The following is a 22,226-nucleotide window of genomic DNA, read 5'->3' as shown; positions in this document are numbered from 1 at the left end:
CAGTGCATCGCCATGTAAGAAGCATGGGGCAGAGGGGACGTAGGCGTTGCTTTTGTTGAATAATACTTGAACAACTACAAGATAAGAATCATGTGACGCTAATGGTAACAATATGGGAGTTATAATTAAACAATAATACTCACAGGAAATGCAATGTTAACAATCAAAAATAATCATCATGATTCTTAATCTCTCAGTAATATACTAAATTCTTTTGAAATGCGTTCCGGTCAACACACCCAAAATGACCGACTTGGCCAGTCGGTCAATTTGAGCAATATTCTTTTCCGCAAAGTTCACACAATTCGTTTCCTGTTTCCTATTAAAATGTTACCCATTCCCTTGAACATCCCTGTCGAACTGCGCACATAAAATATTTATGCCAATGCAAAAAGACGACATTTGATGCAGTAAAATTACAACTTCGCCAAAATGTCACTTTTACAAAGACTAATTCCACCCTACGAAAGTTTTGTGACCACTTTTCCCTTCACAAACGGTTGCCCTGCCATGCCCTTCCAGAGCACACACAGCCTCAACCACTGGTTTCCTGAACTTCAGGTTACAGGGGGCTGACCTTTCTGGATGTCCATATTAAAAAGCCACCTCTCTGCTCCAGTTACATAATCAACTGTACGAGCTGCCACCACGATGAGCGCGGAATTTCCTAAGCATTAGACGAAAATAATCAGTAAATCTCAACTAACGACGAAGGTGGTCCATCTGGGCCATCGAAGCAGTCCATTTCAGTAACACTTTGACGACTGGTTGATTGATTTACATCACAAACTGGCGTTCATCCCGTCACAAAACTCTGCTCGGCAGATTAATCGTTAATATCATTTTTCTAAACAAATCCGGATTAGAAGTAAAAAGGAAATCCAAGCAACATTCACAGACTATACGATGAAAGCAAATAAAAAAACAAAAGCACCACTGAACGTGGGTGTCTACAAAAACCGTGTTATTTTCACTGTTTCTGCTTCTTCCCTCATACATTCCAATCACTGTCAGTTCGGACACGAAGCATGACAGTATCTGGAACTCCTATGCTGGGTTCTCTTGTTGATGTTTAGAACCATCCATGCCATGTGACAAACGGGAAGTCATAACGCTTACACATGACATAATAGTGAAATTACATTTTTCCCAGTATTTCACAAATCTACACACACATTTTATTTTATATATATATATATATATATATATATATATATATATATATATATATATATATATATATATATATATATATATATATATATATATATATATATATATATATATGATGGGAAAGCTGCAATAATGTACTTTTCTGACACATAAATATCTCGTGTCATGTCATCACTGACGTCGTAAGAAAATGTATGTATGTATATATTATATATACATATATAAACATTAAGCTATAAATAGAGAGGTCTTGAACGTCGACTGGAAGTTGTTGGTTCGTACTGTCGGGTGTTCGAGTCACTTAGGTACCAAACCATTTATCACTTATAACTCCCCTTCGGTGATATTTCCGAAGTAGCGCGAATTGAATATTAAACGACATTTGTAGCTTAACGTTTGTATATAAAATGTCACGGTGATGTGATAAAAATTCACACACACATTATATATATATATATATATATATATATATATATATATATATATATATATATATATATATATATATATATACAGTATATATATATATATATATATATATATATATATATATATATATATATATATATATATATATATATATATATATATATATATATATATATATATATATATATATATAATGTGGTGCAGTGTGTATGTGCGTGTAATGCTTTCGTTCTGCACGTGTACAGCAACAGCTCCACTCATGAACACATGCGAACGACATTTGGGCAAGACTGACTGCCTGTATTTTTGGAGAACTGAACTCCAACCAGAAAAGGACGTATAGTAATATTGCACGGCACTTCCTATGCAACTCCTAACATGCGGAAAATACGTGCTGCACATCCGTTATCCATCGACAATTCGTATGGTTTTATTCCTAGAAGAAAAACTATTTGGCGGCAGCAAGCAGAAACCATGTGAGCATTTGCCATTCTAATTATGGTTCTAGGATCGATCAACCATGAGCGTAACATCTAAATCTAAACAGTAAAGCTTCGATGCAAATCAACAAAAGACATACGTAATGTAGTGCTGTGATTTACTGGCTAGAAACACGTCTCATTCCCTCAATATTAAGCGGGCTTCTGAACAAACGGTAAACAAGATTAGAAGTTGTAGTAATATTTACGTTCCCTTTACTATGGAGAGAAAAAGAGATAACAATACACCAACAGAATTTGTAGTAATATTTACGTTCCCTTTCATACGGGGAGAGAAAGAGAAAACACTACACCTGAGACTACTAATTAGTCGTTGCTTTTTTGAGATATCCTTAAACTCATATAACTTGTTAGTTGTCTAGTTCCATGCGTACAAGTGTGCATTTTATACAACTGTATAGATTATATTTATATGATTCACTTTTTAAGAAAATCCCAAGAAATATCTCTTGACAACCGGTAATCGATTAGGCTAACAAGAGACTATCATTAAGCTGCTAGTGGTACATTGTCCAACCTTTATCAAGATTAACTTCGATAAACGTCGTTAATAACACTTATTTTTAGGGTTCTTGAAAACATTATATTTATAACCTTGCAACGAAGGCTAAAAATGGACGATTGCGCCTTACACAGCTGCCTGCAAATGGTCTACAAGTTCGATAAGGGCCAGTCATCATCATCAACAGATGCAACCCCACACACACATACACACACACACACAAACACAGAGAGAGAGAGGGGGGTGTCTTAAAAGTGTTATATCTATAACCTTGCAACTATGACTAAAAATGGACGACTCTACGTCATACTTGTACATTTGCCTCCAAGTAGTCTAAAAGTTCAATCATGGTCAGTGACTATCATCAAGAGATACAACACCCCCCCACACACACACACACACACAGAGAGAGAGAGAGAGAGAATGCTGCCATCCATGCGACAGCTAGGAGGGAAACACCTTTCCTGACTGAGTACCTCCCGTGGAAATTCACGTATGAATAACCAACTGGGACAGGTTAACGGATGCTGCCGAGTGAGCAGAGTGTTAGATTCACACAATTTACTGACGTGGAATATTATCATCCCGTGTACAATCAACAACACACAATTTACTGGCGCGGAATATTACCGGCCCGTGTACAATCAACAAATGTTCATTTCATTCTTCTTCTTTTCCTTCTTCTTCTTCTTCTTCTTCTTCTTCTTCTTCTTCTTCTTCTTCTTCTTCTTCTTCCAATTGATCTCGTCCTTCTCATTTTCCTTTGAGAGAGTTTTCTGCAAGAGCAAAAAAAAAAAAATAAAAAAATAACGTGCTCATCAGTTTATCTTCATGGCGAGTGGGCTGCGGATTCAGAGACTGTTCCAATTAAAAGTGACCGGCGAATGTTGCTTCTTAAAATACGCGAAGGTTTTCTTATTAATTCTGGCAGTGGGGCGAATCCTCATTCAAGTGGCTTCATGCAGTTACTCACACGCTGAGGGTTTTTCCAGTCTAAGCTTTAAACGGGGGACATGTTCATTTCAGTTTTCTTATTGCTCGATTGCTCGGGATAAAAGGGATAAACAAGATTTTTAACGAATTAGCAAAATTGTGTATGTATAGCCTATACAAATATACGTGTGTGTGTATATACTGTATGTATATGTATATATATATATATATATATATATATATATATATATATATATATATATATAGAGAGAGAGAGAGAGAGAGAGAGAGAGAGAGAGAGAGAGAGAGAGAGAATTAACGAATCAGTAAAATAATAATTGTGTATATATAGCCTATACAAATAAACGTGCATATATATATTATATATATATATATATATATACATACATATATATTATATATAATTATATATTATATGTACAGTATATACATATATATAAATATATACAAAGAGAGAGAGAGAGAGAGAGAGAGAGAGAGAGAGAGAGAGAGAGAGAGAGAGAGAGAGAGAGAGAGAGACGTACGCTTCCGTATTTCAGTTAACGAGCTCTTTTAATGATAATGGGTGCCACTGCTTCAGCAAAGGATGGTAAGTACGACGAAAAAAAACCATGGACTTCCGAACTCGACAATAAAATGTAATGTCGATCATTTATTATTATAACATCTGAATGGAACAGCAGTATCAAGGGAATTCCTTGCACGAGTTCTAAATAATATTCTCGAAGTTTATATTGTCGTCAAGGCTACTGACCAAACATCTACGCTGTAATGAGGGGATTAAATTCGGTCACTGGAGAGAAAATGATTGTTTTTATCAGGTTAAAAGTTAAGTATATTTTAGTTTTACCAGACCACTGAGCTGATTAACAGCTCTCCTAGGGCTGGCCCGAAGGATTAGACTTATTTTACGTGGCTAAGAACCAATTGGTTACTTAGCAACGGGACCTACAGCTTATTGTGGAATCCGAACCAAATTATAGCGAGAAATGAATTTCCATCACTAGAAATAAATTCCTCTAACTCTTCATCAGCCGGCAGGGGAATCGAACTCCGGCCTGGCGAATGCCAGTCCGCAGCTCTACCGACTCACCCAACGAAGAGTTTACCAGGCTGATGGATTGAGGAGAGAGAGAGAGAGAATAATTCTACCTGGGATCACACAACAATATATATAAAAGTTATACGTTTATACAGTTATGGCACTGTTTAAGAATGAATATGGGATATGCTCGTACCTCGGAAGGTCCAGAAAGCAGAACGAAATTGACGAAGCCAAAAAGGAATCGAGGGACATGGCATCATCACCGCCTCCAATACCATCCCATGCAAAGCGTCCCTTTGAAATCCCGCCACATATGTTAATTCTGTTCATGCTCTTTCACGTTATCTCCTTCCAAGCTTTCATCGAAGCAGGTCTGAACCCCCTCAAACTCTTCCGGTACCCAGAGTGCCAAACGCTTGAAGAATTTAACTGCTTCGCTTAATATTATACAATGATATTTCCCAACTGTATTACAGTAAGTAGAAATAGTGAAAAATTACTGGAACAAGTCGATCCGCTTTCATCTTTTTGTTACTTCTTGCCGCTGAGGACTTTTCAGTAACTTTTCGACAACGTCACTTCTTGCCGCTGAGGACTTTTCAGTAACTTTTCGACAACGTCACTTCTTGCCGCTGAGGACTTTTCAGTAATTTCGACAACGTCACTTCTTGCCGCTGAGGACTTTTCAGTAACTTTTCGACAATGTCACTTCTTGCCGCTGAGGACTTTTCAGTAACTTTTCGACAATGTCACTTCTTGCCGCTGAGGACTTTTCAGTAACTTTTCGACAATGTCAAAATACTGATATATATATATATATATATATATATATATATATATATATATATATATTTATATATATATATATATATATATATATATATATATATATATATATATATATATATATATATATATATATATATATATATATATATATATATATATATATATATATATATATATACGTATATATATATAAAATTATATATATATAACAAGTAAAAATGCACCGAAGTTTCTTCGTCACAAAGGAGTTTTCTGTACAGCGTATAATCAAGGCCACCAAAAATTTATCTATCTTTTGGTGGTCTCGGTATAATACCGTATGAGCAGCGGCCCATAAAACTTTAACCACGACCCGGTGGTGGCCTGTCCTATATTGTTCCCAGACGCACGAATATGGCTAACTTTAACCTCAAATAAAATAAAAACTACTGAGGCTAGAGGGCTCTATTTGGTATGCTTGATGATTGGAGGGTGGATGATCAACATACCAATTTGCAGCCCTCTAGCCTCAGTAGTTTTTAAGATCTGAGGGCGGACGAAAAAGTGCGGACGGAGAGACAAAGCCGGCACAATAGTTTTCTTTTACAGAAAACTTAAAAAAAAAAAAAAAAAAAAAAAGGGCTGGTCAAGAAACTACCAAAAACGAACTAGAATTATGTGATTAAAACAAGAAATAAACTGGAGACACATCTCTTCCCACTTTCCAAAAGGCCCGAGGGAACATCCGTAACCTCTGAAAAACACCTGGAACGTCTCTCACTCATACCCTCAATCAGAGTTGGCTGGTGTTATTTCGCTTCCGGATGAAAAATAATTACACAAAAAGTGAAACGAACTAAAATTACAACTATGGAACAGGATCCTGCACGCACCAACTGCGAATGTTGGAATGTATGAATGATCTATTACAATGTTTGAGCGGCAGCGCAGCTTCGTAATGATGTATTAGCATTCAGTCTTCTACTTCACCGACCAGGACGCATAAAACTGGCGCGCATTTCTTTGAAGAAAAAAAAAAAAAAAAGAATTACTTTCACTGCTTTCGATTAACACAATGAATCCCGTTGGAGATTTGCGTTCTTTATCGTACACGATTTCCTTAAGTTAAATGTATCTTAGTAGAAAAAATAGTTCAACAGACCTTGACATCATAGGATGTAATGCAACATTAAAATTTTTACTAACTTTTCTAGATGAAATCAGGGCAAAATATTCCCTAACTTTAAACACCCGGTCACGGGAGACTTAAAAATACAAAATTAAAGACGCTTACATCCGGACTGGACGATTAAAATCCCATACCGACAAGATATTAAAACCACAAAGACACCGAGGATTCTATAGAGCCTCGGCAAGTGGAAATGATGAGGACTCAACAAAAATAGAAAAAAAAAAAGTTCAAACGACGAAGGAAACACATCGAAGACATCAAACTTTCCGATGGAAAAATGAATTATCCTATGCACAGCTTGTGATAACAAAGTTCTTATGAGAAATACAATGTCATTCTCTCTCTCTCTCTCTCTCTCTCTCTCTCTCTCTCTCTCTCTCTCTCTCTCTCCCTAAAGTTCTTGCGGCATTCAACCACATTCTCGCCAAGCCTAGACTAAGTGTCTCGTAAGCCTAAACACTGTCGGCCACATCCTACTCATGAAAGCTTTATTTATGGCTATACCATGTTCCACGTCAGTAACCACAGCCAAACATAGAAGACTACTTATGCATAATTACGTTATCAATGGGCCTAAGCCTAAAAAAAAAGAGCTAATAATAAACAAGGACCCGAGAGTACAAAATAAACCTGCCTATTCCACTATAAAAAAAACTGCTCTGCATCAAAATGGTTTCAATAGATTAAATTTAAAATGATACAGTCTTTAAACCTGCACCAGAGAACCGCCTAATTACATTGAGAAGATTCATTGCCATCGAAGTAATTAATGTTGAAATTTAAATCCACCGTCCGTCTAATAGAACCACACGGTAGTCATACACAATTACTCATTCTCTGCTGAGAACTACATGGTATGTGTATAAGGACACACATACATACACATTTATTATGTATGTTATATATATACACAAAACATACATACATACATACATACATATATATATATGTGAGTGTGTATACAATATATATATATATATATATATATATATATATATATATATATATATATATATATATATATGTATAGACACATAGCTGTCGTACAGTAAATGCAATGCAAGTACTGCATACAATTTGCTTGCGTGCGTGTATAACACGTGAATTATAGCGTAATAAGAAATGAGTGAGAGTAATAGAGAGAAAGGAGGGCAAACGAAGTTGGATGGTTAACCACAAGAATGTGTCATGCAGGGAGGTGGTGATGGAAAGGGGGAGGGGGAGGAGGAGGAGGAGGAGGAGGAGGAGGAGGAGGAGGAGGAGGAGGAGGAAAGATGGAGGATTCTGAAACAGTAGCTGCAGCAGCAGCAGCAGCAGCACAAGAAGAAGAGGAGGAGGAGGAGGAAGAGGAAGAAACACTAAGTGTGAGAAGAACCAGTTAATGATGTCGAGGATGACGTGTCCTGGTGCAGCTATTCCTGTCGCCTCTTTTTTCGAGGGGAGTGTACATGTGTATGTATGTGTATGTGTGTGTGTGTGTGTACACTACGAGCCACAAGCCGACGCCAACCCAGAATGAAGGCCATGAACGGCTCACGGTGACCAAAAGACGTCACCACAGCTGTCAGTCTGTCCGTCGCTGAAATGTGTCCGGTCGTAGGGCCAGATACCTTGATATGGTGTTCCATACGACCCTTCCCCCCTCCCCCCCCAACAAAAAAAAAAAAAGAAAAGAAAAAAAGGGAAGGGGAGAGAGAAAGAGAGGGAGAGGAAAAAAGATGCCTAAGGTAAATATCCGGTTCTATCCAGTACGATATTTGTTTTCATCTATTTTCTTTCCTGTTTTTTTTCTTTTACATGTGGTCGGCCGCGGGCAACCTTTTATACATACGTAAAACCCAGAGAGAGAATTCTCTTCACCTTGTACAAACCGATAGGAGGGAAAGTGAGATTATTAACATTACAATCACCAATCGTGATCTGAAAAAAAAATTATACGACTGGAAATGTAAAACAAAAAGTACTTGTACTTGTAAATGAAGGTGAGTAGCCAGGTGGAATTTGTTTGATTTTCATAAAATAAGACGCGAAACATTTTCAGCAAGTAAATTTCCCGCTGTCTCTACTGCTGTGTCTATCATATCATAACCAAACGACTGCGTATTGTTCGCTGTGGTGGTCGGGATGCCCAGAGAAAGGAATACGGTCTAAAAACTCAGGGTGACTTTTACAAGGGTGCCAGTGTGTTTCTCTCTCTCTCTCTCTCTCTCTCTCTCTCTCTCTCTCCCAGTGGCTTTCTCCTTCTTTAAATTCCAGCGTGTTAATCAGGGCTTCCTCATTCCACCTCGCCTTCTATACCTGTGAGCCATTCCATGCTCTAAAAGATGTTTCGGAGGGGGAATTCCTTTTGTCACTTCGGGGACAAAGAGGTGAAATTTTAACAAAGCGAGTGTCTGCGTTGATAATAAATTCATACATATATATATATATATGTATGTATAAAGTATATATATATATATATATATATATATATATATATGTATATATATATACACACATATATAAATATAAATATATATATACTGTATATAAATATATATATATATATATATATATATATATATATATATAAATATATATATACTGTATATATATAAATATATATATGTACAGTTTTTAAGGAGTACCGATTACAATAAATTTCCAATCCTTCAAAATTCATTTACATTTCTGTAATCCACACCCGTTTTACATCTGACAAATGAATCGGCCCTATTAGTTATATATATGCTAATAAGGTTTCTTCATCCATAGGGAAGAGAGAGCAAAGTACGTTGCCCTCAAAAGTTTAAAGTTGAAGGTACAGTATTACGAAATCTGGGTAATGAGGTTGAGGTCAACTGCGGGGCACAGGATTATGAAACCGGAAGAGAGATTACGTGGGCATCAAAGCTTACTACACACAAATTAAACTGCATTTAATTACGTACACCGAGGATACGATTTGTCATCTTTTAACTCGTAACTTGAATACGTTAGTTCGATCTTATTTATGCCATTCATTAAAAATTCGAATCCTTTCGAGAGTTTCACCTCTATCTCCTCTCCTCCGGACCATCGGCAGAACTCCAGTAACAAGACCATCCAACCAAGTGAATAGATGCGTCAGTCATAAACAAACTTCTTTTCTACCATTAATGCTTCTTTAGATATGCCGGGAACTCATGCACTTCCATCCATCAAGAACTTGAACTTTAAGGAAAACTATCATTATGCTGTTCTGCACTCCTCGCTAAAAGATTCTGGGAATTTACTCACGCAATTCTCAGCATCTTCAAAATTCCTTCCTCCAATGTTTACTCTTCATGGATTTAATGATGCTTGCTCTCTTACTGAAAGTGTCACAGTTTTCAGCTTTCGTTTTCCACTAATTCTCCTTTGTGCTCTTCCGACGTTCCGTTAATAGTATTGCTTTATTACATTACAAAATTTGAGATACAAAAATTGTAAAAACATATTAACTGGACCTACAGTTTCTGCCCCCACCCCCTAAAGTTTGTCAAACAGAATGCTCACAGAAGTTCTGATTCCCTTTTTTGACCTCTGACCTTTAAGTATGACCTGATATTCACCTCACACTGCACATCAGCTTCATTACTGCATGACAAATCAGAGGTCTCTTTCTCGTACATTTAAAATTTCAAATTCCTATTCGACTTTTGACCTCGAAGTATGGCCTTAGCATGGAACTCACCCCGCATATTGGCTTCATTAGTGGAGTAATCATGTCAAATAGCCTGTATGAAGTTAAATGGTCTTTGACCTCTTTAAGTATGACCCTCATATTGTTCAAAAGTTGCGTCCAAGGTTCAATTTCTATTCGATCTTTATCCTCAAGCGTGACCTTCATCATTAGTTCTCCACTGAAGTTGGGTTCTCGTCAACATAGATGATATACTTTGAATTTTCTTCTTTATCTCTACGGTATTTTAATAAGTCCTTCAGAAACTTTGTTTTTAGTGGACGGATAGACGGACATGTTGCGGGACAACTTGACACACAAGACTGAAGGATAGACAGACCAATTACTATTAAAAGCTCCTGGACAATAAACCGTTGGTATAAAAGGTCTTAAGATAAAGAGGTGTGTTATGATCAAGACTGAGGAATTATTTATCATCTAATTGAAGTAATTTCCACTGAAGATCCTTGTTGTCGACTTTCCCTAGCATTATGCACTAAAATGGCAATTCTTTACAGTGAAACACCAGTTGAATATATTTTTTTTTTTTTTTTTTTTTTTTTTTTTTTTTTTTTTTTTTCAGTGTGATTCTTTTTGCCAGTGAATCGGCAATTAATACCTCCCTGCCGCCTATGTTTTGTTTATTAATTGAACATAGTCTCCAAAGAGAGACACTTCTGTGTTACTGATATTTACTTTGTTTTATATATATATATATATATATATATATATATATATATATATATATATATATATATATATATATATATTATATATTATATATATATATATATATATATATATATAATATAAATATATATATATATATATATATATATATATATATATATATATATATATATATATATAATATATATATATAAAAGCAAAGTACAATATCAGTAACACAAGAAGCGTCTCTCGTTGGAGACAGTTCGAATTAATAAACAAAACACAGGAGGCAGGGAGGTATTAATTGCCGCTCAATCACTGAATACAAAGGAATCACACTGTCAAAAAATATACCGACAGTGAGTTATAAACTAAAAACAACTCAAACCTCGCTGAAGCCTCGACATTAAATTGTCACCTCTGGCCTACCAAAGAACCCCATATATTTTCATTTTTTATTTATCTATTTAATTATTTTATATATATTTATCTATTTTTTATATATTTATCTATTTTAAATTGATTAATTGATTGATTCCACTCCCACGACCTATAATTCCTGGGCCTCTCTGCCAGACAATCAGTAATCAATCTTTCTTTCTAACTTCTCTTACTTTAACTTAATCAAGAGACTAACTCTCTTTGCTTTCTCTACAGATAATATTAACGACGTGATCCTTGGCAGTTAGGTTCTGACTACTGAGCTGATGCCACATATCGTTCAATGTATTCATACAGAGGCTTTCGTCATGATCGTGAGTTCTGAGGTCAGTTGTTTCTGCCCAGTCTTCCTTCTCTCCGTCTCTGGCCCTAAACTATCGGACTGAGAGTGTTCCCTAGCATCTCGAATCACAACCAGTTTAAGGGAACCAATTCCATATAAGAAGGCAGCCCATGCGATACCTCTATCTATGCTCACTTCTCTTCACTTAAGGAGCATACGGTTACGAAACTACAGAGGAACAGAAACACGAATATAGAATGCTGCTGATCAAGAGTAAGAGATGGATTTCAGATATTCCAAAAATAGAGATTAATGAAAGGATAAGAGCAAACCGGGGGAAGTTGAAAATACGGGAGCATAAGGCTAATGTCTTTGCGAGAATAAAGCATCGACAAATACGTAGTACTTAGTATGAGAAGGTCACAAACTGAAAAGAAAGATGTGAATAAAGAACACGACACAGAATAACTCAAGTCAGGTAAACCAAAGCTACAAACACGTCACAGTCAATTGAAACATACAGATAAGATCACACGACACGGAATATATTAACATGCAGGACTAAACGAGGGGCTTCCAAGACTTTTAAAATGATTTTTAGACGTACCCGATATATTACAAAAAATCATGAAAACAATTCCAAAAATTTTTTTACGAGGACGATTTATAATTAGGGCAGAGGACATAACCAAAAGATGTCTTCCTCTGAAGCATTTTTAACCACAATTAAACCAAAGACTTTAAACTAAACAAACAAAAAATGAGAAAAATAAACTTATCAACATACCTGTCAATTTTCAACGATACACAATCAAAACATCAAATCTCAAACAGGAAACGAAAGAATGAACGCTACCTGAAATAATAAAACACCCGGATGCTAGTCAAAGGAACTCACAAAATTAAATAAAAAAAAAATTCCAAAGTTGGAATAACAAAGACAGAAACCAGATCCCGGAACGCCTCGTCAGGACAACATTCCAATCGAGACACTGACGTCATCGTTCCCATACCTAAACAAAGGGGACCTCCTCCTCCTCCAATAGTATACGAAAACTTCAGACTCTTTCGAGGCCTATACTTTCGGTCGATAACGTCGCTAATACTAACACCCAAGAGAAGGCAGGGCTTCTTCATTCGTGTTTCAGATCTCGGAGCCAATACTGACCGACGACAACGGTATACATCAATAACATTAGCAAGTGCATTAGCATGAAGTCGAAACAGCAAAAGGGAAATCAATATTTAATTCACTCCCCAACCCTCTCCTTAACTCTGCATCCATTACCAAATAACAGCACGAACGGTACTTCATCTCCCCTCACGTTCTTCCGCGTAATTATGCTATTCGAACAATTTTAAGCATGCAGGGACCAGAGAAAGGCGAGATAAGGGGAGATAATCACACAAAAACATACAACCTAGTTTTGTAGAATACAGTACTGGTTTAAATGTATAATGGCATCTACAGGAAAAACTTCGAGTTTTACAATAAGGCCTTGAAACTAAACGGTCCTTATTTTGAACATTTAAATGCGATAGAACACCTTGAGTAACCCTGCGAAGCATTCATCAACGAGTTTTTTCAAACTCAGGGCATCCGTCAATTAAATATATAATTTTCAAAGCATTCATCAATCGAATATATGAACTTGAGGCCATGCACACAGTGACTCAGCTTCATGGCAAAATATTCTATCCCCAAGACACTCATCAATGAAATATCTCTGCTTTATACAATACATATATAGACTTCCATATATTACCGAAATAACATTAACCACCTGGAAGGCATAAAATATTTTTGCATAAATCAACCGAACTGTAAGGTACAGCAAGAAAACATAATCTCGCAGCCATAATCAGATCTGTGCCAGTACATAGTAATATCTGAAATGCGTGGACATGAACAGAAACCCGGCTTAGAGAGGAAGCATCAGTGGCCAAACAGAATAAGGGAATTATCATGTTGAAATGAGAGAGAGAGAGAGAGAGAGAGAGAGAGAGAGAGAGAGAGAGAGAGAGAGAGAGAGAGAGAGAGGGAGGGGGTTACTGCAAGCTGTATTGACACAAACACCCACAGCAAGAAACAGAACGATAAACAGGGAAATATGTAATATTGCGTCACGGGGAGATAAACATACTTAAGGCGATTTATCCAATCGCATGCTAAATGAGAGAGAGAGAGAGAGAGAGAGAGAGAGAGAGAGAGAGAGAGAGAGAGAGAGAGAGACGAAAGCCATTAACTCTCTCCTTTCTCATCACGAAACTTGAGATTGCAAATTTGACGCTTTGCAAGAGTCTCGCATGGATTCATTCGAGGAATGCAAGATAGGCCTCAATCTTATTTTTATTTTTCGTCAGTAAATTGAGCGAACTTCAATTGCACCTTGAAAAAACTTCCAGAGCTTCCACCTGAGAGATTTAGTCTACAAAAAAAAAAAAAAAAATATATTCAACTAAAATGTCTCGACATTTTCATTTTATGCATGATGTTACGAACCAGTCTTAATAATTACTATGCAAAAATTAGGAGAAGTGATAATGCGAAACGACGATAAAGTTGATAACAATGGTTAATAATGATGATGATGGTCTTAAAGAAATAATCGAAAAAATCAAGGTAAAAGTTACGGATATCCACATATTTTTCGTGCTTTCCTCAAGGTAAAAATACCAGTAATTTTACTCCCTCTCTCCACTAAGACATACAAGTCACGTCTCGCAAGACATATAGTCTCGTCAATAACAATAAAAACAATACCAGAAATCAAATTAGTCAACAATCGAGCGAAAATTGATCACGAAATAAAATACTTTAGAGTTTCCCGTGACAACTATCTTCAGCGGATACTGACGACTGCCAGTAAAATAGAAACGAAGTTGTTGGTATGTACACGTCAAGACCGACTTGCTGCCGGTTACTGGCACCAAAGATGTATTAAATATAACATAAGCCTAAACACCAGAAATGCAAAGAGCCATCTGAAAATAATGAGTAAATTACCACAGAAATCGATGTCTGACCTACTCTTACCAATAAGCCTATGTCTACATACTTCACGAAGTTCCATGCGAAAAGTAACAAAGATTTACATATTAAAAATTACTCAAATACTAATCACATTTAAATACAAGTAATAGGACGGCACTTAAAATAAACATCACGATATATTTTCAAACTTTATCATAATCAGTAACGTATAATATAAAAGAAAACTATGGAAATTTTGAACTTTCAAAACAATGAAACAAAGTCAGGATAGACGAGAGATCAATTAAGAACTGTCCAAGCTTTCTGTTTTCATATTTCCCGATAATATCAATGCTAATTTATTCACCTTGACATTACCAGGTCTTGAAATGTATACATATCGTGCTTCAATTTTAAACTTATCAATCGAAAAACTACCATACTGTAGAAGCTACACAGCTATGATAACGTTTAAACGACTGGATTTTTAGTTTTCTGTGAAGGAAAATCATTAAGATGGCTTTTGTCTGTCCGTCCGCATTTTTCTGTCATCCCTCAGATCTTCAAAACTACCGAGGCTAGAGGGCTGCAAATTGCTAAGTTGATCATCCACCCTCCAACCATCAAACATATCAAATTGCAGCCCTATAGCCTCAGTAGTTTTTATGTTATTTCAGGTTAAAGTTAGTCATGGCCGTGCGTCTGGTACCACTATAAGTGCCAACAACACAGGCCACCACAGGGCCGTGGTTGAAAGTTTCATGGGCCGCAGCTTTGAGTTTTCATAGGCCATAGCTGAGAGAGTCTCATGCACCATTATACACCGTACAAAAAACTCGACTGCGCCGAGGAAACTTCGGCGTAGTTTTTACTTTTTTCTTATATAATTCTGTGGATGTAATCATCGGTACCATTCAGATTTACAGAATTAAGGCCAAGTTTCTGTAAATCGCTTGAAGGAGAAACAAAAAACTAACAGTTTTTCCCTGTTTTTCACTTCAGCGTACCCACCTACTCATAAAATCCACCTCTACATATATCCCAGGCACGAAATATAACAAAATGCCGCAACAACAGATAGATAAAGATAAGAGACGGAATGAAAGTGTGATGACTTCCCAAACCCTTGAATGAAGATGAAGCTTTTGGGATGCTGAACAGCGGGGCTGGCAACAGAGGTGTTAGACTAAACAATTATGACTGCTCTGAGGAGTGATCAGAGCTTCCTGGTCTTCTTTCCCACCCCCAATAACTCCTGCCCCCCCAACGCACCCCTTGCTCCCAAGCCAAAGCCAAAGCCAAAGCCAAAGCCAAACCCCACCCACCAAAGAGCATCAGTCTATGCAGCTTCATCAAATATATAAAGCGTTTTGAAAAGAGGCCAAAGTTTAAAAAGTAGCATGACACATACAAGCCCACAGAGAGAGAGAGAGAGAGAGAGAGAGAGAGAGAGAGAGAGAGAGAGAGAGAGAGAGAAGAGAGAGAGAAAAAGAGCATTAGTCTATGCAGCTTCATCAAATATACAGCGCTTTAAAAAAAGGGGTAAGGTTTTAAAAGTATCATGACACATATACAAACCCACAGAGAGAGAGAGAGAGAGAGAGAGAGAGAGAGAGAGAGAGAGAGAGAGAGAGAGAGAGAGAGAGAGCACGCTAACAAGTAACACAAGGTTTTAAGGAATGTCTTTTGCTTCGGGTCTGATCTCATGAGTGTCGAAACATTTCCCCCCCAAGTAACGAAGCCTTGTGTCCAACAACAATCAACAATCGTCATATTACGGTTATGGTTCTCTATCTTTCGCAACATACCTCATCCCGTAGGAGGAATCATGTCAAGGATAAACCGCAGCTCTCATGCCCCAATATTGCTTAGCAGTTTTAAGTTCTTATCAATATACAGTATATATATATATATATATATACATACATTATATATATATATATAAAATATATATTTTATATATGGACACAAAGGGTTTATATATATATATATATATATATATATATATATATATATATATATATATATATATATATATATATATATATAATAGTTTGTATATGGTGTTATATAAACCCCGAAAACACAGGCAAACTTACGTAATTTGCACAAGGACAAAAAATGTTTTTGTTAACGACCTAAAACTTCATTCCAAGCGAAAATAACCAAAATATATCTCTATTTCCGACACACTGAAAGCATACACTTGAATAATTTCGACACACTTACCTACTTATACAAGAGAAAACTAAATTCTGCCAGTTGGTGACGGTAACTGTCTAAGAATATTTCATAAACACAAAGGACATAAACAAATGAAGACGAACAATAAACGAGCAAAGAGTGAAACAAAAGAAGCAACTGACGTCACATCTCTATACCAAGACAATGGAATAAGAAATAATGGAAACTGAGAGCCAACAAACAAAGAACAAAGAGGAACAATACACAAACGTTCAAGAAAAACCCCCCCCGTGAAGCAATGCAGCCCTAACAATTTCCGATTGGCTGGACCACAAGGCCTCGATGCCTTACTCTTTGGAAGAGGGACATTTCACGGGCGCAATCAACTTCACCTGAAATGTACTTTGAATTTACCCTGTTTGTGCCACTCATTGACCAAATTGGCCCGTCAGCATGATCAAACTTGGACGCGGTATCTCTTGCAAAACCGAATAATATAAAAACGGAAATTTTAATGTTTCTGTTAAGCGTAGAATAATGCATGACGTAGACATACGCAGTCGATGAAATGAATAACACATCTCTGCTTGGTGAAATGCTAATGAAAAAAAAAAATAATGATTTTTACATGGAGGCAACTCACTCATTAATTCACTGTTATACACTGACGTCAGGGCAATTATACTGTAGCTGTACTCAACAACCCACTCTCTCTCTCTCTGTTTCTGTGTATATATATATATATATATATATATATATATATATATATATATATATATATATATATATATATATATATATACACACACACATATATATAGGCCTATATACTTAACAAGTAATCATACCTTCGGCGTCTATGACATTCAAAGTTATGACGACAATCTGGAACACTTCATCAATAAATTACTCCTTTTTTCATTCCAAACTACTGTTTAGAAAGATTATGTACCAGAGGCTAACTTTCCACGCCTGTCTAACTTACCACACCGGTGGTCACCAATCAAAGTACTGACTAGACGAACACTACGTCCAACGACGCCGGAAACAATCAGATGCACAAACCGTGACACGCAAGTGGTAATTACATCCTGTCAAAAGGTCTGGAGGCACAGAAGCAGGCGACTCGGGCGCGCCTGGCTAGCGGCAGGTTCGAATCAGAAGCTGCGCTCGCTACCGTCTGACCCCAAGCAGCGAAAGAACAGGTTTGTTGGTCTGACTGTGCTGTACCCAAATCATCCTCTTGCATTTTCCCTTGGCAACATCGCTAAAGAACTTCACAAAGACAAAAGGATTTTCCGAAGACACAAACACACCCCCCAGAGAGAGAGAGAGAGAGAGAGAGAGAGAGAGAGACTGAAGTCACTAATCGACAGTCACATCAAAGAAACGCCAGGTTCGGGCGGACAAATTCCCCACACAAAGAAATCAACCAGGATAAAAAGGAAGAGAAACAAGGATAAACAAACACAAGCATGCAAACGCACAAACACACGCACAGCAGGCAATCGCTCAACTTTAGGTTCAAGTCAGTGAGCCCAACGGGGTGCCTCTATTTATTGATGCTAACAAGTTCCTTCCTCGCTTTCTTTGATATTAAGTAACTTTCTCTTGCATAAGTCGAGGCTTTCCTTTGGAAAAATTGCAATTTTCCCGTACTAGTAAGTCTATTAAATGCAAGAGAAAGCTTAAAAACTAACAATTTAAAAAAAAAAAAAGCTTAACGACAAATGGACCCACAGGAAATTTAACGATCTGAAAGCATAAATTAAAAACTTTATAATTTTTATATGAATAAAAACAGAACAATAAAAATGTCTGTCGTTGAAAGGCGACATCATAAACTGTACCTCACTTGTAACGAATCGCTTCCGCTTGTATTCAGTCTCTAATATGCGGCTTCAACTCGACTGTAGGTATACAAGCGCGTGGACACAAAGGGGTTCTTCACATGAACGGATATAATTTACTCTCTCTCTCTCTCTCTCTCTCTCTCTCTCTCTCTATATATATATATATATATATATATATATATATATATATATATATATATATATATATATATATATATATATATATATGTGTATGTATGTCATATTTATATAGCCTATATATATTATATTATATAGATATATATAGTCTATATGTATATATTATATTATATATATATATTATATATATACATATATATATATGTATATACTTATATATTCATGTATGTATATAAGTATATACATATATACATATATATATATATATATATATATATATATATACACACACACAAAATATACATATATACCCGTATAGCCTATATATAACACATAGCCTACCACAAACAAAATAAGTTATTAAAAGCCTACGACTTCTAAGTAGCCAAAACAACTCAATAACCGTAGTAAAATAAAAAAAAAAACCAAAGGCACTAAGGAGTGCCAAGTGTCTTTGGCACACGAACGGAGAGAGAGAAAAAAAAGAGAAAAAACTCAGAAGCGTGGGTAGAAAGCCTTTGGGTAATGGTTCGTGTCTTCAACAGTACCGAACTCAGCATAGCATTAATATCACAACTCTGGCAGCGATCATTTTCCCGTAAGGTATAAACAAAGTCTTATTAACCAAATAGCATATTTAAAAATACAAGTGAATAATAACACTAGTCAACATAAAATAAAAAAGTACTCGCCTAATTACGACTGACCTGCACTGATATTTCTTAAAAGGTCATCTTCAGTTGAAAGACAGATTATTTCTTTTATTTATACGAAAAACTGACCGTAGGCTTTGTAACAACTTCTTCACTCAATGAAATGAAAATATAGCCTCCTCAGTATGATAATGACTGCGATTGCCAAAACATTCTATATATGTGTATATATATACGAGTATATGTATATATATAATATATAGAAAGATAGATAGATAGATAGATAGATATATACATATATGTAAATATACACATACACATACATAAAAATACAGTACATATAATATATTATATATATATATATATATATATATATATATATATATATATATATATATATATATATATATATAGCTATCAAGTGACGTATGTGGGTCAACTGATGTATGTATGTATGTATGTATGTATGTATGTCTATATATATAGCTACCAACCGACAAATGTGGATCAATTGATTGCACCCTGGGATTCATATGTCAGACTGAAACTCGTTGTCGATGCGAGTCAGAAATTTATTTCAGTGAAACTCTTGCTCATGTGCTCATTAGTTCCACACACACACACACACACACACACACACACACACACACACACACATACATATATATATATATATATATATATATATATATATATATATATATATATATATATATATATATATATATATATAAATATAAACTACCTTACAAAAAATAATTGCCTACATCAATAGTCTTAAATGTAGCGACGTATATTTAAACTGACATTAAACCTAACCATTTGCGTCATCCGCCTGGCAAAAACTATCAAGCCGAAGATATTCAGCGGGATTAAACATAACCCCGTAAAGAGTCGTCTACCGAACTAAATCTAATCAAGACGCGAAGAGCCGCCTCCGGAAAACTAAATCCAGCGACCGAAAAACGGCTTTGGAGCTAAAACTGGCGACCAAAGGCCTCGCCCGAGGACCGAAAAATGGGGCCCGAGTCCAGTCGCCCGCCCGCCCGCCAGCCAGCCAATCAAATAGATGATGACCTCTCTACAGAGTGGGACCTGACATGCCTCCTTATCATACACATTCAGAGTGACAACTTGAGGGCCCTCAAGTGTTATTGGCTTAAATGGGATGATTACAATCACAGCCCAAGAATGACATGGCGGCAGCGCTCATTCTTCGGGAGCCACAGGCGCATTCCTCGGAGGGGGGGGAGGGGATCGTCTTCCCTCTTCAAGTGAGCAAGCTACACGATAGAATGAATTAGGAATAATCGTTCAAATTTTCTGCCGTTCCTCAAGTTTGAATATTTTTTTTTTCTTGCTTTCATGTTCACCTTTCGTGAAAATGCAGGGTAACGGTAGATGTTATCAATTCCCTCTGTAATCTTTAGGAGCCTAAGAGAGAAATATTAAAAAATATACAAATACGCACACATATATTAATGACAACATAAATTAGCTAGTGATACATACATACAAACACAAACATATATATATTTATATGTGTATGTATGTATATATATATATATATATATATATATATATATATATATATATATATATATATATATATATAACAAAATATAAAAATATACTGTACATATGCATGTAAACAAACACACATATATATACATATATGAAATTATAAAAATATGTATACATACATATATTATATATATTTGTGTATATTATTATACCTACGTGTATTAATTCTTTATTCTTGTAACATTACCACACAAACAGATTATGATACGGCTCACAAATATAAAAAACTGCAATGAAACACCATTGCAAGCGGCTCCGAGGGTTCCAGGGAGATATAAAGGGAAAATCTGAATTTGAACAAAAGCTTTTATTAAGCTTATTTTTTTTAAAAAGATCTAAACGGAAAGACATGGTGATCTGAAACAAAGAAACTTGGTAAATCTTTCTTTACAGAGGGCGCATCTGTTCAACTGCTGAACAGCTTCCGAGAATTCACAAGTGTAATATTGCCAAACAACAATGTTCACTATTTATTTATTCGCATAAACACAAAAGCATAACCATGAATTTGAATAATATATACATATATATATATATATATATATATATATATATATATATATATATATATATATATATATATATATATATATATATATATATATATATATATATATATATATTATATATGTGTGTGTGTGCGTATTATGGCATACGTTTCTTCCATTTGTCAATAAAACGTCCAGTTATCATACTAAGGCATGAGATAGCTTCCAGTAAACTGAATATGCACAGCAATGAAAATTTCATAAAATGAACGAAAGATAATCAAAGATTCTACACTCTGATACCTTTAAAATCACATTCATACACCAATCCGAATCATTTTAACATTCGTACATTTATCATACATGAACATGGACGAACAAAAATGAAAAGATCACATGGCTGAGAGAGAGAGAGAGAGAGAGAGAGAGAGAGAGAGAGAGAGAGAGAGAGAGAGAGAGAGAGAATTTCTGGCGAACAAATGCAAGACCAAGTAAAGAAAATTTCAGTAAATCGTCCATTTACTTATTTTCAAGGTCATCAGAAACAAGCAAACAACTCTATAACAGCGTTTCCTTTCTACTTCAGTTAGCTCTCTCTCTCTCTCTCTCTCTCTCTCTCTCTCTCTCTCTCTCAATAGCAATTAATGAGTTCCTCGTTGGACGAATCGGTAGAGTTCTCGGATAGCACTCTGCTAGACCCGAGTTCGAGTC

The 22,226-nt window shown here is 35.9% G+C and overlaps 1 protein-coding gene across 18 annotated transcripts in view; it reads right to left on the bottom strand.

Annotated features, from left to right (window-relative positions):
* LOC136854167 (receptor-type guanylate cyclase Gyc76C-like) overlaps positions 1-22,226 on the bottom strand; it is a 467,449-nt gene that overhangs the window by 378,673 nt on the left and 66,550 nt on the right. The window contains exon 1 of one of the 18 annotated variants that reach the window (XM_067130447.1): positions 17,888-18,002. The exons of 16 other annotated variants lie outside the window; for them this stretch is intronic. The gene's annotated coding sequence lies outside the window, so the exon portion shown is untranslated. Of the gene's footprint in view, positions 1-17,784; positions 18,003-22,226 lie in introns of those variants that run through there. One more of the 18 variants, XM_067130451.1, reaches the window with a different exon arrangement.

This window comes from Macrobrachium rosenbergii, chromosome 28 (assembly GCF_040412425.1).
Source record: "Macrobrachium rosenbergii isolate ZJJX-2024 chromosome 28, ASM4041242v1, whole genome shotgun sequence".
In the NCBI taxonomy this organism is placed as follows: Eukaryota; Metazoa; Arthropoda; class Malacostraca; order Decapoda; family Palaemonidae; genus Macrobrachium; species Macrobrachium rosenbergii.
This window is presented reverse-complemented; position numbering and strand designations above follow the sequence as displayed.